Source organism: Pipistrellus hanaki (genome assembly GCF_964339955.1).
Source record: "Pipistrellus hanaki genome assembly, chromosome: 5".
NCBI lineage: Eukaryota > Metazoa > Chordata > Mammalia > Chiroptera > Vespertilionidae > Pipistrellus > Pipistrellus hanaki.
Window position 1 is genome coordinate 95,094,079 of NC_140507.1, and position 16,157 is coordinate 95,110,235.

Below are 16,157 nucleotides of genomic sequence, written 5' to 3' on the forward strand. Positions count from 1 at the left end.
CACATGAAACACTGTATGAATCCTATATTCTTTACTTAAAGTAGACTAGAGTGGTAAATGTGTGTTAAACAAGGCAGAATACCATTGAAATAGAGAAAGAAACACGTTCGGCAGCTTTGGAAAGCCTTACACTTCACTGAAATGTAGTACTACACTCTATAACACAGTTGAGAGACAATGTTCCCTAGCTCCCTCAGTTCATAACAGTGTGTAGGAAGTTGTTTGATAAAGTGGGCAAAGCTTATACTTGGACCAGAAGGCAGAATATAGGAAACTACATGAAAACATGAATAATTCAGTGAAAATGACTGTAAACAGATGAGAACTTGTTTAGAACAGCTGAAAGAGATTCTCCAAGTCTGTTCTTATTGTAGAAAAGGTAGCTAAGATAAGAGAAATCCTTAATTCGAGTTAAGATCACATGAAACACTGTATGAATCCTATATTCTTTACTTAAAGGAGACTAGAGTGGTAAATGTGTGTTATACAAGGCAGAATACCATTGAAATAGAGAAAGAAACACGATCAGCAGCTTTAGAAAGCTTTACACTTCACTGAAATGTAGTACTACACTCTATAACACAGTTGAGAGACAATGTTCCCGAGCTGCCTCACTTAATAACAGTGTGTAGGAAGTTGTTTGATAAATTGGGCAAAGCTTATACTTGGGCCAGAAGGCAGAATATAGGAAACTACATGAAAACATGAATAATTCAGAGAAAATGACTGCAAACAGATGAGAACTTGTTTAGAACAGATGAAAGAGAATCTCCAAGTCAGTTCTTAGTGTAGAAAAGGTAGCGAAGATAAGGGAAATCCGTAATGCCAGTTAAGATCACATGAAACACTGTATGAAACCTATATTCTTTACTTAAAGGAGACTAGAGTGGTAAATGTGTGTTAAACAAGGCAGAATACCATTGAAATAGAGAAAGAAACACGTTCGGCAGCTTTGGAAAGCCTTACACTTCACTGAAATGTAGTACTACACTCTATAACACAGTTGAGAGACAATGTTCCCTAGCTGCCTCAGTTCATAACAGTGTGTAGGAAGTTGTTTGATAAAGTGGGCAAAGCTTATATTTGGACCAGAAGGCAGAATATAGGAAACTACATGAAAACATGAATAATTCAGAGAAAATGACTGCAAACAGATGAGAACTTGTTTAGAACAGATGAAAGAGAATCTCCAAGTCAGTTCTTAGTGTAGAAAAGGTAGCTAAGATAAGGGAAATCCGTAATGCCAGTTAAGATCACATGAAACACTGTATGAATCCTATATTCTTTACTTAAAGGAGACTAGAGTGGTAAATGTGTGTTAAACAAGGCAGAATACCATTGAAATAGAGAAAGAAACACGTTCGGTAGCTTTGGAAAGCCTTACACTTCACTGAAATGTAGTACTACACTCTATAACACAGTTGAGAGACAATGTTCCAGAGCTGCCTCAGTTAATAACAGTGTGTAGGAAGTTGTTTGATAAAGTGGGCAAAGCTTATACTTGGGCCAGAAGGCAGAATATAGGAAACTACATGAAAACATGAATAATTCAGAGAAAATGACTGCAAACAGATGAGAACTTGTTTAGAACAGATGAAAGAGAATCTCCAAGTCAGTTCTTAGTGTAGAAAAGGTAGCTAAAATAAGGGAAATCCGTAATGCCAGTTAAGATCACATGAAACACTGTATGAATCCTATATTCTTTACTTAAAGGAGACTAGAGTGGTAAATGTCTGTTAAACAAGGCAGAATACCATTGAAATAGAGAAAGAAACACGTTCGGCAGCTTTGGAAAGCCTTACACTTCACTGAAATGTAGTACTACACTCTATAACACAGTTGAGAGACAATGTTCCCTAGCTGCCTCAGTTCATAACAGTGTGTAGGAAGTTGTGTGATAAAGTGGGAAAAGCTTATACTTGGACCAGAAGGCAGAATATTGGAAACTACATGAAAACATGAATAATTCAGTGAAAATGACTGTAAACGGCTGAGAACTTGTTTAGAACAGCTGATAGAGAATCTCCAAGTCAGTTCTTAGTGTAGAAAAGGTAGCTAAGATAAGGGAAATCCTTAATTCGAGTTAAGATAACATCAAACACTGTATGAATCCTATATTCATTACTTAAAGGAGACTAGAGTGGTAAATGTGTGTTATACAAGGCAGAATACCATTGAAATAGAGAAAGAAACACGTTCGGCAGCTTTGGAAACCCTTACACTTCACTGAAATGTAGTACTACACTCTATAACACAGTTGAGAGACAATGTTCCCGAGCTGCCTCAGTTAATAACAGTGTGTAGGAAGTTGTTTGATAAAGTGGGCAAAGCTTATACTTGGGCCAGAAGGCAGAATATAGGAAACTACATGAAAACATGAATAATTCAGAGAAAATGACTGCAAACAGATGAGAACTTGTTTAGAACAGATGAAAGAGAATCTCCAAGTCAGTTCTTAGTGTAGAAAAGGTAGCTAAAATAAGGGAAATCCGTAATGCCAGTTAAGATCAAATGAAACACTGTATGAATCCTATATTCTTTACTTAAAGGAGACTAGAGTGGTAAATGTGTGTTAAACAAGGCAGAATACCATTGAAATAGAGAAAGAAACACGTTCGGCAGCTTTGGAAAGCCTTACACTTCACTGAAATGTAGTACTACACTCTATAACACAGTTGAGAGACAATGTTCCCTAGCTGCCTCAGTTCATAACAGTGTGTAGGAAGTTGTTTGATAAAGTGGGCAAAGCTTATACTTGGACCAGAAGGCAGAATATTGGAAACTACATGAAAACATGAATAATTCAGTGAAAATGACTGTAAACGGCTGAGAACTTGTTTAGAACAGCTGAAAGAGAATCTCCAAGTCAGTTCTTAGTGTAGAAAAGGTAGCTAAGATAAGGGAAATCCTTAATTCGAGTTAAGATAACATCAAACACTGTATGAATCCTATATTCATTACTTAAAGGAGACTAGAGTGGTAAATGTGTGTTATACAAGGCAGAATACCATTGAAATAGAGAAAGAAACACGTTCGGCAGCTTTGGAAAGCCTTACACTTCACTGAAATGTAGTACTACACTCTATAACACAGTTGAGAGACAATGTTCCCTAGCTGCCTCAGTTCATAACAGTGTGTAGGAAGTTGTTTGATAAAGTGGGCAAAGCTTATACTTGGACCAGAAGGCAGAATATTGGAAACTACATGAAAACATGAATAATTCAGTGAAAATGACTGTAAACGGCTGAGAACTTGTTTAGAACAGCTGATAGAGAATCTCCAAGTCAGTTCTTAGTGTAGAAAAGGTAGCTAAGATAAGGGAAATCCTTAATTCGAGTTAAGATAACATCAAACACTGTATGAATCCTATATTCATTACTTAAAGGAGACTAGAGTGGTAAATGTGTGTTATACAAGGCAGAATACCATTGAAATAGAGAAAGAAACACGTTCGGCACCTTTGGAAAGCCTTACACTTCACTGAAATGTAGTACTACACTCTATAACACAGTTGAGAGACAATGTTCCGGAGCTGCCTCAGTTAATAACAGTGTGTAGGAAGTTGTTTGATAAAGTGGGCAAAGCTTATACTTGGGCCAGAAGGCAGAATATAGGAAACTACATGAAAACATGAATAATTCAGAGAAAATTACTGCAAACAGATGAGATATTGTTTAGAACAGATGAAAGAGAATCTCCAAGTCAGTTCTTAGTGTAGAAAAGGTAGCTAAAATAAGGGAAATCCGTAATGCCAGTTAAGATCACATGAAACACTGTATGAATCCTATATTCTTTACTTAAAGGAGACTAGAGTGGTAAATGTGTGTTAAACAAGGCAGAATACCATTGAAATAGAGAAAGAAACACGTTCGGCAGCTTTGGAAAGCCTTACACTTCACTGAAATGTAGTACTACACTCTATAACACAGTTGAGAGACAATGTTCCCTAGCTGCCTCAGTTCATAACAGTGTGTAGGAAGTTGTTTGATAAAGTGGGCAAAGCTTATACTTGGACCAGAAGGCAGAATATTGGAAACTACATGAAAACATGAATAATTCAGTGAAAATGACTGTAAACGGCTGAGAACTTGTTTAGAACAGCTGATAGAGAATCTCCAAGTCAGTTCTTAGTGTAGAAAAGGTAGCTAAGATAAGGGAAATCCTTAATTCGAGTTAAGATAACATCAAACACTGTATGAATCCTATATTCATTACTTAAAGGAGACTAGAGTGGTAAATGTGTGTTATACAAGGCAGAATACCATTGAAATAGAGAAAGAAACATGTTCGGCAGCTTTGGAAAGCCTTACACTTCACTGAAATGTAGTACTACACTCTATAACACAGTTGAGAGACAATGTTCCCGAGCTGCCTCAGTTAATAACAGTGTGTAGGAAGTTGTTTGATAAAGTGGGCAAAGCTTATACTTGGGCCAGAAGGCAGAATATAGGAAACTACATGAAAACATGAATAATTCAGAGAAAATGACTGCAAACAGATGAGAACTTGTTTAGAACAGATGAAAGAGAATCTCCAAGTCAGTTCTTAGTGTAGAAAAGGTAGCTAAAATAAGGGAAATCCGTAATGCCAGTTAAGATCACATGAAACACTGTATGAATCCTATATTCTTTACTTAAAGGAGACTAGAGTGGTAAATGTGTATTAAACAAGGCAGAATACCATTGAAATAGAGAAAGAAACACGTTCGGCAGCTTTGGAAAGCCTTACACTTCACTGAAATGTAGTACTACACTCTATAACACAGTTGAGAGACAATGTTCCCTAGCTGCCTCAGTTCATAACAGTGTGTAGGAAGTTGTTTGATAAAGTGGGAAAAGCTTATACTTGGACCAGAAGGCAGAATATTGGAAACTACATGAAAACATGAATAATTCAGTGAAAATGACTGTAAACGGCTGAGAACTTGTTTAGAACAGCTGAAAGAGAATCTCCAAGTCAGTTCTTAGTGTAGAAAAGGTAGCTAAGATAAGGGAAATCCTTAATTCGAGTTAAGATAACATCAAACACTGTATGAATCCTATATTCATTACTTAAAAGAGACTAGAGTGGTAAATGTGTGTTATACAAGGCAGAATACCATTGAAATAGAGAAAGAAACACGTTCGGCAGCTTTGGAAAGCCTTACACTTCACTGAAATGTAGTACTACACTCTATAACACAGTTGAGAGACAATGTTCCCTAGCTGCCTCAGTTCATAACAGTGTGTAGGAAGTTGTTTGATAAAGTGGGCAAAGCTTATACTTGGACCAGAAGGCAGAATATTGGAAACTATATGAAAACATGAATAATTCAGTGAAAATGACTGTAAACGGCTGAGAACTTGTTTAGAACAGCTGATAGAGAATCTCCAAGTCAGTTCTTAGTGTAGAAAAGGTAGCTAAGATAAGGGAAATCCTTAATTCGAGTTAAGATAACATCAAACACTGTATGAATCCTATATTCATTACTTAAAGGAGACTAGAGTGGTAAATGTGTGTTATACAAGGCAGAATACCATTGAAATAGAGAAAAGAAACACGTTCGGCAGCTTTGGAAAGCCTTACACTTCACTGAAATGTAGTACTACACTCTATAACACAGTTGAGAGACAATGTTCCCGAGCTGCCTCAGTTAATAACAGTGTGTAGGAAGTTGTTTGATAAAGTGGGCAAAGCTTATACTTGGGCCAGAAGGCAGAATATAGGAAACTACATGAAAACATGAATAATTCAGAGAAAATGACTGCAAACAGATGAGAACTTGTTTAGAACAGATGAAAGAGAATCTCCAAGTCAGTTCTTAGTGTAGAAAAGGTAGCTAAAATAAGGGAAATCCGTAATGCCAGTTAAGATCACATGAAACACTGTATGAATCCTATATTCTTTACTTAAAGGAGACTAGAGTGGTAAATGTGTGTTAAACAAGGCAGAATACCATTGAAATAGAGAAAGAAACACGTTCGGCAGCTTTGGAAAGCCTTACACTTCACTGAAATGTAGTACTACACTCTATAACACAGTTGAGAGACAATGTTCCCTAGCTGCCTCAGTTCATAACAGTGTGTAGGAAGTTGTTTGATAAAGTGGGAAAAGCTTATACTTGGACCAGAAGGCAGAATATTGGAAACTACATGAAAACATGAATAATTCAGTGAAAATGACTGTAAACGGCTGAGAACTTGTTTAGAACAGCTGATAGAGAATCTCCAAGTCAGTTCTTAGTGTAGAAAAGGTAGCTAAGATAAGGGAAATCCTTAATTCGAGTTAAGATAACATCAAACACTGTATGAATCCTATATTCATTACTTAAAGGAGACTAGAGTGGTAAATGTGTGTTATACAAGGCAGAATACCATTGAAATAGAGAAAGAAACACGTTCGGCAGCTTTGGAAACCCTTACACTTCACTGAAATGTAGTACTACACTCTATAACACAGTTGAGAGACAATGTTCCCGAGCTGCCTCAGTTAATAACAGTGTGTAGGAAGTTGTTTGATAAAGTGGGCAAAGCTTATACTTGGGCCAGAAGGCAGAATATAGGAAACTACATGAAAACATGAATAATTCAGAGAAAATGACTGCAAACAGATGAGAACTTGTTTAGAACAGATGAAAGAGAATCTCCAAGTCAGTTCTTAGTGTAGAAAAGGTAGCTAAAATAAGGGAAATCCGTAATGCCAGTTAAGATCACATGAAACACTGTATGAATCCTATATTCTTTACTTAAAGGAGACTAGAGTGGTAAATGTGTGTTAAACAAGGCAGAATACCATTGAAATAGAGAAAGAAACACGTTCGGCAGCTTTGGAAAGCCTTACACTTCACTGAAATGTAGTACTACACTCTATAACACAGTTGAGAGACAATGTTCCCTAGCTGCCTCAGTTCATAACAGTGTGTAGGAAGTTGTTTGATAAAGTGGGCAAAGCTTATACTTGGACCAGAAGGCAGAATATTGGAAACTACATGAAAACATGAATAATTCAGTGAAAATGACTGTAAACGGCTGAGAACTTGTTTAGAACAGCTGAAAGAGAATCTCCAAGTCAGTTCTTAGTGTAGAAAAGGTAGCTAAGATAAGGGAAATCCTTAATTCGAGTTAAGATAACATCAAACACTGTATGAATCCTATATTCATTACTTAAAGGAGACTAGAGTGGTAAATGTGTGTTATACAAGGCAGAATACCATTGAAATAGAGAAAGAAACACGTTCGGCAGCTTTGGAAAGCCTTACACTTCACTGAAATGTAGTACTACACTCTATAACACAGTTGAGAGACAATGTTCCCTAGCTGCCTCAGTTCATAACAGTGTGTAGGAAGTTGTTTGATAAAGTGGGCAAAGCTTATACTTGGACCAGAAGGCAGAATATTGGAAACTACATGAAAACATGAATAATTCAGTGAAAATGACTGTAAACGGCTGAGAACTTGTTTAGAACAGCTGATAGAGAATCTCCAAGTCAGTTCTTAGTGTAGAAAAGGTAGCTAAGATAAGGGAAATCCTTAATTCGAGTTAAGATAACATCAAACACTGTATGAATCCTATATTCATTACTTAAAGGAGACTAGAGTGGTAAATGTGTGTTATACAAGGCAGAATACCATTGAAATAGAGAAAGAAACACGTTCGGCAGCTTTGGAAAGCCTTACACTTCACTGAAATGTAGTACTACACTCTATAACACAGTTGAGAGACAATGTTCCGGAGCTGCCTCAGTTAATAACAGTGTGTAGGAAGTTGTTTGATAAAGTGGGCAAAGCTTATACTTGGGCCAGAAGGCAGAATATAGGAAACTACATGAAAACATGAATAATTCAGAGAAAATTACTGCAAACAGATGAGATATTGTTTAGAACAGATGAAAGAGAATCTCCAAGTCAGTTCTTAGTGTAGAAAAGGTAGCTAAAATAAGGGAAATCCGTAATGCCAGTTAAGATCACATGAAACACTGTATGAATCCTATATTCTTTACTTAAAGGAGACTAGAGTGGTAAATGTGTGTTAAACAAGGCAGAATACCATTGAAATAGAGAAAGAAACACGTTCGGCAGCTTTGGAAAGCCTTACACTTCACTGAAATGTAGTACTACACTCTATAACACAGTTGAGAGACAATGTTCCCTAGCTGCCTCAGTTCATAACAGTGTGTAGGAAGTTGTTTGATAAAGTGGGCAAAGCTTATACTTGGACCAGAAGGCAGAATATTGGAAACTACATGAAAACATGAATAATTCAGTGAAAATGACTGTAAACGGCTGAGAACTTGTTTAGAACAGCTGATAGAGAATCTCCAAGTCAGTTCTTAGTGTAGAAAAGGTAGCTAAGATAAGGGAAATCCTTAATTCGAGTTAAGATAACATCAAACACTGTATGAATCCTATATTCATTACTTAAAGGAGACTAGAGTGGTAAATGTGTGTTATACAAGGCAGAATACCATTGAAATAGAGAAAGAAACATGTTCGGCAGCTTTGGAAAGCCTTACACTTCACTGAAATGTAGTACTACACTCTATAACACAGTTGAGAGACAATGTTCCCGAGCTGCCTCAGTTAATAACAGTGTGTAGGAAGTTGTTTGATAAAGTGGGCAAAGCTTATACTTGGGCCAGAAGGCAGAATATAGGAAACTACATGAAAACATGAATAATTCAGAGAAAATGACTGCAAACAGATGAGAACTTGTTTAGAACAGATGAAAGAGAATCTCCAAGTCAGTTCTTAGTGTAGAAAAGGTAGCTAAAATAAGGGAAATCCGTAATGCCAGTTAAGATCACATGAAACACTGTATGAATCCTATATTCTTTACTTAAAGGAGACTAGAGTGGTAAATGTGTGTTAAACAAGGCAGAATACCATTGAAATAGAGAAAGAAACACGTTCGGCAGCTTTGGAAAGCCTTACACTTCACTGAAATGTAGTACTACACTCTATAACACAGTTGAGAGACAATGTTCCCTAGCTGCCTCAGTTCATAACAGTGTGTAGGAAGTTGTTTGATAAAGTGGGAAAAGCTTATACTTGGACCAGAAGGCAGAATATTGGAAACTACATGAAAACATGAATAATTCAGTGAAAATGACTGTAAACGGCTGAGAACTTGTTTAGAACAGCTGAAAGAGAATCTCCAAGTCAGTTCTTAGTGTAGAAAAGGTAGCTAAGATAAGGGAAATCCTTAATTCGAGTTAAGATAACATCAAACACTGTATGAATCCTATATTCATTACTTAAAAGAGACTAGAGTGGTAAATGTGTGTTATACAAGGCAGAATACCATTGAAATAGAGAAAGAAACACGTTCGGCAGCTTTGGAAAGCCTTACACTTCACTGAAATGTAGTACTACACTCTATAACACAGTTGAGAGACAATGTTCCCTAGCTGCCTCAGTTCATAACAGTGTGTAGGAAGTTGTTTGATAAAGTGGGCAAAGCTTATACTTGGACCAGAAGGCAGAATATTGGAAACTACATGAAAACATGAATAATTCAGTGAAAATGACTGTAAACGGCTGAGAACTTGTTTAGAACAGCTGATAGAGAATCTCCAAGTCAGTTCTTAGTGTAGAAAAGGTAGCTAAGATAAGGGAAATCCTTAATTCGAGTTAAGATAACATCAAACACTGTATGAATCCTATATTCATTACTTAAAGGAGACTAGAGTGGTAAATGTGTGTTATACAAGGCAGAATACCATTGAAATAGAGAAAGAAACACGTTCGGCAGCTTTGGAAAGCCTTACACTTCACTGAAATGTAGTACTACACTCTATAACACAGTTGAGAGACAATGTTCCCTAGCTGCCTCAGTTCATAACAGTGTGTAGGAAGTTGTTTGATAAAGTGGGCAAAGCTTATACTTGGACCAGAAGGCAGAATATGGGAAACTACATGAAAACATGAATAATTCAGAGAAAATGACTGCAAACAGATGAGAACTTGTTTAGAACAGATGAAAGAGAATCTCCAAGTCAGTTCTTAGTGTAGAAAAGGTAGCTAAGATAAGGGAAATCCGTAATGCCAGTTAAGATCACATGAAACACTGTATGAATCCTATATTCTTTACTTAAAGGAGACTAGAGTGGTAAATGTGTGTTAAACAAGGCAGAATACCATTGAAATAGAGAAAGAAACACGTTCGGCAGCTTTGGAAAGCCTTACACTTCACTGAAATGTAGTACTACACTCTATAACACAGTTGAGAGACAATGTTCCCTAGCTGCCTCAGTTCATAACAGTGAGTAGGAAGTTTTTTGATAAAGTGGGCAAAGCTTATACTTGGACCAGAAGGCAGAATATAGGAAACTACATGAAAACATGAATAATTCATAGAAAATGACTGTAAACAGATGAGAACTTGTGTAGAACAGCTGAAAGAGAATCTCCAAGTCAGTTCTTAGTGTAAAAAAGGTAGCTGAGATAAGGGAAATCCTTAATTCGAGTTAAGATCACATGAAACACTGTATGAATCCTATATTCTTTACTTAAAGTAGACTAGAGTGGTAAATGTGTGTTAAACAAGGCAGAATACCATTGAAATAGAGAAAGAAACACGTTCGGCAGCTTTGGAAAGCCTTACACTTCACTGAAATGTAGTACTACACTCTATAACACAGTTGAGAGACAATGTTCCCTAGCTGCCTCAGTTCATAACAGTGTGTAGGAAGTTGTTTGATAAATTGGGCAAAGCTTATACTTGGGCCAGAAGGCAGAATATAGGAAACTACATGAAAACATGAATAATTCAGAGAAAATGACTGCAAACAGATGAGAACTTGTTTAGAACAGATGAAAGAGAATCTCCAAGTCAGTTCTTACTGTAGAAAAGGTAGCTAAGATAAGGGAAATCCGTAATGCCAGTTAAGATCACATGAAACACTGTATGAATCCTATATTCTTTACTTAAAGGAGACTAGAGTGGTAAATGTGTGTTAAACAAGGCAGAATACCATTGAAATAGAGAAAGAAACACGTTCGGCAGCTTTGGAAAGCCTTACACTTCACTGAAATGTAGTACTACACTCTATAACACAGTTGAGAGACAATGTTCCCTAGCTGCCTCAGTTCATAACAGTGTGTAGGAAGTTGTTTGATAAAGTGGGCAAAGCTTATACTTGGACCAGAAGGCAGAATATTGGAAACTACATGAAAACATGAATAATTCAGTGAAAATGACTGTAAACGGCTGAGAACTTGTTTAGAACAGCTGATAGAGAATCTCCAAGTCAGTTCTTAGTGTAGAAAAGGTAGCTAAGATAAGGGAAATCCTTAATTCGAGTTAAGATAACATCAAACACTGTATGAATCCTATATTCATTACTTAAAGGAGACTAGAGTGGTAAATGTGTGTTATACAATGCAGAATACCATTGAAATAGAGAAAGAAACATGTTCGGCAGCTTTGGAAAGCCTTACACTTCACTGAAATGTAGTACTACACTCTATAACACAGTTGAGAGACAATGTTCCCGAGCTGCCTCAGTTAATAACAGTGTGTAGGAAGTTGTTTGATAAAGTGGGCAAAGCTTATACTTGGGCCAGAAGGCAGAATATAGGAAACTACATGAAAACATGAATAATTCAGAGAAAATGACTGCAAACAGATGAGAACTTGTTTAGAACAGATGAAAGAGAATCTCCAAGTCAGTTCTTAGTGTAGAAAAGGTAGCTAAAATACGGGAAATCCGTAATGCCAGTTAAGATCACATGAAACACTGTATGAATCCTATATTCTTTACTTAAAGGAGACTAGAGTGGTAAATGTGTGTTAAACAAGGCAGAATACCATTGAAATAGAGAAAGAAACACGTTCGGCAGCTTTGGAAAGCCTTACACTTCACTGAAATGTAGTACTACACTCTATAACACAGTTGAGAGACAATGTTCCCTAGCTGCCTCAGTTCATAACAGTGTGTAGGAAGTTGTTTGATAAAGTGGGAAAAGCTTATACTTGGACCAGAAGGCAGAATATTGGAAACTACATGAAAACATGAATAATTCAGTGAAAATGACTGTAAACGGCTGAGAACTTGTTTAGAACAGCTGATAGAGAATCTCCAAGTCAGTTCTTAGTGTAGAAAAGGTAGCTAAGATAAGGGAAATCCTTAATTCGAGTTAAGATAACATCAAACACTGTATGAATCCTATATTCATTACTTAAAGGAGACTAGAGTGGTAAATGTGTGTTATACAAGGCAGAATACCATTGAAATAGAGAAAGAAACACGTTCGGCAGCTTTGGAAACCCTTACACTTCACTGAAATGTAGTACTACACTCTATAACACAGTTGAGAGACAATGTTCCCGAGCTGCCTCAGTTAATAACAGTGTGTAGGAAGTTGTTTGATAAAGTGGGCAAAGCTTATACTTGGGCCAGAAGGCAGAATATAGGAAACTACATGAAAACATGAATAATTCAGAGAAAATGACTGCAAACAGATGAGAACTTGTTTAGAACAGATGAAAGAGAATCTCCAAGTCAGTTCTTAGTGTAGAAAAGGTAGCTAAAATAAGGGAAATCCGTAATGCCAGTTAAGATCACATGAAACACTGTATGAATCCTATATTCTTTACTTAAAGGAGACTAGAGTGGTAAATGTGTGTTAAACAAGGCAGAATACCATTGAAATAGAGAAAGAAACACGTTCGGCAGCTTTGGAAAGCCTTACACTTCACTGAAATGTAGTACTACACTCTATAACACAGTTGAGAGACAATGTTCCCTAGCTGCCTCAGTTCATAACAGTGTGTAGGAAGTTGTTTGATAAAGTGGGCAAAGCTTATACTTGGACCAGAAGGCAGAATATTGGAAACTACATGAAAACATGAATAATTCAGTGAAAATGACTGTAAACGGCTGAGAACTTGTTTAGAACAGCTGAAAGAGAATCTCCAAGTCAGTTCTTAGTGTAGAAAAGGTAGCTAAGATAAGGGAAATCCTTAATTCGAGTTAAGATAACATCAAACACTGTATGAATCCTATATTCATTACTTAAAGGAGACTAGAGTGGTAAATGTGTGTTATACAAGGCAGAATACCATTGAAATAGAGAAAGAAACACGTTCGGCAGCTTTGGAAAGCCTTACACTTCACTGAAATGTAGTACTACACTCTATAACACAGTTGAGAGACAATGTTCCCTAGCTGCCTCAGTTCATAACAGTGTGTAGGAAGTTGTTTGATAAAGTGGGCAAAGCTTATACTTGGACCAGAAGGCAGAATATTGGAAACTACATGAAAACATGAATAATTCAGTGAAAATGACTGTAAACGGCTGAGAACTTGTTTAGAACAGCTGATAGAGAATCTCCAAGTCAGTTCTTAGTGTAGAAAAGGTAGCTAAGATAAGGGAAATCCTTAATTCGAGTTAAGATAACATCAAACACTGTATGAATCCTATATTCATTACTTAAAGGAGACTAGAGTGGTAAATGTGTGTTATACAAGGCAGAATACCATTGAAATAGAGAAAGAAACACGTTCGGCAGCTTTGGAAAGCCTTACACTTCACTGAAATGTAGTACTACACTCTATAACACAGTTGAGAGACAATGTTCCGGAGCTGCCTCAGTTAATAACAGTGTGTAGGAAGTTGTTTGATAAAGTGGGCAAAGCTTATACTTGGGCCAGAAGGCAGAATATAGGAAACTACATGAAAACATGAATAATTCAGAGAAAATTACTGCAAACAGATGAGATATTGTTTAGAACAGATGAAAGAGAATCTCCAAGTCAGTTCTTAGTGTAGAAAAGGTAGCTAAAATAAGGGAAATCCGTAATGCCAGTTAAGATCACATGAAACACTGTATGAATCCTATATTCTTTACTTAAAGGAGACTAGAGTGGTAAATGTGTGTTAAACAAGGCAGAATACCATTGAAATAGAGAAAGAAACACGTTCGGCAGCTTTGGAAAGCCTTACACTTCACTGAAATGTAGTACTACACTCTATAACACAGTTGAGAGACAATGTTCCCTAGCTGCCTCAGTTCATAACAGTGTGTAGGAAGTTGTTTGATAAAGTGGGCAAAGCTTATACTTGGACCAGAAGGCAGAATATTGGAAACTACATGAAAACATGAATAATTCAGTGAAAATGACTGTAAACGGCTGAGAACTTGTTTAGAACAGCTGATAGAGAATCTCCAAGTCAGTTCTTAGTGTAGAAAAGGTAGCTAAGATAAGGGAAATCCTTAATTCGAGTTAAGATAACATCAAACACTGTATGAATCCTATATTCATTACTTAAAGGAGACTAGAGTGGTAAATGTGTGTTATACAAGGCAGAATACCATTGAAATAGAGAAAGAAACATGTTCGGCAGCTTTGGAAAGCCTTACACTTCACTGAAATGTAGTACTACACTCTATAACACAGTTGAGAGACAATGTTCCCGAGCTGCCTCAGTTAATAACAGTGTGTAGGAAGTTGTTTGATAAAGTGGGCAAAGCTTATACTTGGGCCAGAAGGCAGAATATAGGAAACTACATGAAAACATGAATAATTCAGAGAAAATGACTGCAAACAGATGAGAACTTGTTTAGAACAGATGAAAGAGAATCTCCAAGTCAGTTCTTAGTGTAGAAAATGTAGCTAAAATAAGGGAAATCCGTAATGCCAGTTAAGATCACATGAAACACTGTATGAATCCTATATTCTTTACTTAAAGGAGACTAGAGTGGTAAATGTGTGTTAAACAAGGCAGAATACCATTGAAATAGAGAAAGAAACACGTTCGGCAGCTTTGGAAAGCCTTACACTTCACTGAAATGTAGTACTACACTCTATAACACAGTTGAGAGACAATGTTCCCTAGCTGCCTCAGTTCATAACAGTGTGTAGGAAGTTGTTTGATAAAGTGGGAAAAGCTTATACTTGGACCAGAAGGCAGAATATTGGAAACTACATGAAAACATGAATAATTCAGTGAAAATGACTGTAAACGGCTGAGAACTTGTTTAGAACAGCTGAAAGAGAATCTCCAAGTCAGTTCTTAGTGTAGAAAAGGTAGCTAAGATAAGGGAAATCCTTAATTCGAGTTAAGATAACATCAAACACTGTATGAATCCTATATTCATTACTTAAAAGAGACTAGAGTGGTAAATGTGTGTTATACAAGGCAGAATACCATTGAAATAGAGAAAGAAACACGTTCGGCAGCTTTGGAAAGCCTTACACTTCACTGAAATGTAGTACTACACTCTATAACACAGTTGAGAGACAATGTTCCCTAGCTGCCTCAGTTCATAACAGTGTGTAGGAAGTTGTTTGATAAAGTGGGCAAAGCTTATACTTGGACCAGAAGGCAGAATATTGGAAACTACATGAAAACATGAATAATTCAGTGAAAATGACTGTAAACGGCTGAGAACTTGTTTAGAACAGCTGATAGAGAATCTCCAAGTCAGTTCTTAGTGTAGAAAAGGTAGCTAAGATAAGGGAAATCCTTAATTCGAGTTAAGATAACATCAAACACTGTATGAATCCTATATTCATTACTTAAAGGAGACTAGAGTGGTAAATGTGTGTTATACAAGGCAGAATACCATTGAAATAGAGAAAGAAACACGTTCGGCAGCTTTGGAAAGCCTTACACTTCACTGAAATGTAGTACTACACTCTATAACACAGTTGAGAGACAATGTTCCCTAGCTGCCTCAGTTCATAACAGTGTGTAGGAAGTTGTTTGATAAAGTGGGCAAAGCTTATACTTGGACCAGAAGGCAGAATATGGGAAACTACATGAAAACATGAATAATTCAGAGAAAATGACTGCAAACAGATGAGAACTTGTTTAGAACAGATGAAAGAGAATCTCCAAGTCAGTTCTTAGTGTAGAAAAGGTAGCTAAGATAAGGGAAATCCGTAATGCCAGTTAAGATCACATGAAACACTGTATGAATCCTATATTCTTTACTTAAAGGAGACTAGAGTGGTAAATGTGTGTTAAACAAGGCAGAATACCATTGAAATAGAGAAAGAAACACGTTCGGCAGCTTTGGAAAGCCTTACACTTCACTGAAATGTAGTACTACACTCTATAACACAGTTGAGAGACAATGTTCCCTAGCTGCCTCAGTTCATAACAGTGAGTAGGAAGTTTTTTGATAAAGTGGGCAAAGCTTATACTTGGACCAGAAGGCAGAATATAGGA